Source organism: Vespa crabro, chromosome 17 (genome assembly GCF_910589235.1).
Source record: "Vespa crabro chromosome 17, iyVesCrab1.2, whole genome shotgun sequence".
NCBI lineage: Eukaryota > Metazoa > Arthropoda > Insecta > Hymenoptera > Vespidae > Vespa > Vespa crabro.
Window position 1 is genome coordinate 3,135,826 of NC_060971.1, and position 2,500 is coordinate 3,138,325.

Here is a 2,500-nt window from a genome sequence, read left to right on the forward strand (position 1 = left end):
TCCTTTACCAACTTCTCTGCGACTTGTTCTTTCCGTCTTCTTTTCTTCTTCCTCCATATCTCTCTCTCTCTCTTTATTTTCACTCTCTCTCTCTCTCTCTCTCTCTCTCTCTCTCACTCTTGTCCGTTACCACGTTTTTCTTCCTGCTCTATTTTAAAGCTGACTTTTCCGATTTGTGGACTTCCTACCGTATACTAGGAAAAGAAAAGAGAAAGATAGAGAAAAAGAATAAGAGAGAAAAGAAAAGAGAGAAAGATAGAAACAGAGAGAGAGAGAGAGAGAGAGAGAGAGAGAGAGAGAGAGAGAGAGTGAGAGAGATAGAAAGAGAAACGAAGACATCTCTTTCCTTCCTATTCTTTCTATTTTTCTCGCTCGTTGAATTACGTGATTTCACGAGGCTGGCTATCCTGAGAACGAAGAAGAGGGTCGAAGAGAAAGAAAGAGAGAGAGAGAGAGAGAGAGAGAGAGAGAGAGAGAGAGAGAGAGCAAAAGTAAGAAGGATAAGAGCGTAGGGCCACCGCGAGAAGAATCGATTTAAACGAAGAAGAGAGAACTATGCGGCTAGCTCAGTGATCCGTAAAGGAGAGATATATTTTTCTTCCCTCGTAGCAGCATCCTCGGGATGTTAAATCTCGACGAGATGAGTCCTTTCTTTTTCAGTTGTTTCGTAGTAGAGAACTACGAAAGGGAGTCCCTTTTCTCGATTTACACGACGCTTCCTTAATAATGACGATTCGCTCGAGAATTCGTTTATACTTCTTTATCTAAAAGAGGAAGAGAATGAAAAGGAAGACGATAGCTAGAGAGAGAGAGAGAGAGAGAGAGAGTGAGAGAGAGGGGGGAGAGGAGAGAGAGTCTTTCTCCCAGTGGACCAGCCAGTACACTCTCTAACGTTTGAGAGGAAAAAAAAGGGGATTCGTTTTTTCTCTCTCTCACTCTCTCTTTTCTTTTTCTTCTTCTTACTTGCTCCTTACGGTATCGATTATACGATACTCGAGAGAGATAGAAGGGCGTAGTAGAAAGTGGAAGGTAGAAAGTTACGATGTAGGATCATTCAGGACATTTGAGAAATTTGAGAGGAAGAGAAAGAGAGCCCCCGGTTTTCTATGTTGGCGCACCAATATAGAAATGGAGAGATCTTTTAGAATTTCACAAGGAAGGGGAATGGATAGACATGATCGTGTAAGGGCAAACGTGTGGACAATCACTAGGTAACTGCGAGCATGTGCAAATTTACATAAGGACGGACTACCTCTCTTCCCCCTCCCCTACTCTACCCCACCGATTCCTCATCCTCCTCTTCCATCCTTGCAAGTCCTATTACGCGTTCCTTTCCACAGGACTACGTTTATGTGCCCGCTTGCCTATGGTCTTGTATTATCAATGAAGAGCTTGTTCCAACGAACACGCCATTGAAAAATATTCTCATTTATTATTATTATTATGTACATAAAATCATAACGTAAAATAAAGAAAGAGAGAGAAAAAAAAGAACAATATTCTAATGACCGATTAAATAGATTCGATCGAACAATTAAATCTTTATTATGACGATTCATGCGAATTTAATAATTAACTTAAACAATTCTTTAATCTCAAATAAACGAAGAAAAAAAAACAAAAGAAAAAGAAATGAAAAAGAAAAGATTCGAAAATCTTTCTTATTTATCGATTCAATATATATATATATATAGGATTTTCTTTAATGTTAATATGACATAATAAAACCCGAAGTAGTATATATATACACACACACACATATATATATATACATAAAGCGAAGTAAAGAAAATTATTTCAACGATGAATAGATAAAAATATTTTTGACGAACAATGCATATCTCCGACATACATATATTCTAACGAAAAAAGAATTATTAGCTACCGCTTGAGAATATAATCAAAGGGACAGATATAATAGAGAAAAGAGGATCGACAAGAGAAATGGGAATGAAAAGTAGTAACGGAAAGAACTCGTTCGCTCGCTCACTTGCTTGCTTGCTTCCTAGCTCGTTTGTTCGTTTGTTCGTTCGTTCGTTTATTCTTCGAAAAAAGAGAGAGAGAGAAAGAAAGAGAGAGAAAGAGAGAGAGAGAGAGAGAGAGAGAGAGAGAGAGAGAGAGATAAAAGAGATCAGCTTGATGGGAAAAGAGACAGAGAAGTAAAATGAAAAAAAGATAGAGAGAAAGATAGATAGAGATTGAGATAGAGAGAGAAAGAGGGAGAGAGAGGGAGAATGAAGATGGAAGCTGGGGGACACTTAGCAACCAATATAAATTCATTCCATTACGTGGCGCGTACTTCGTAGCTGTCCGTAACACGCGGCGGCTCGATGAATTACAAATGTAACACACCGGCAAAGTGCGACGTTAAATTTCCATAGGCAGGTACTTAGCTTTGCTCACAGCTGTTCAACTCTGCTATTTCGTTATCGGATCGCGACTACGTGGGTTCTGTGTTGACACACCCCTTCAACTCGGTCACACTCCTTTGACTATCTCT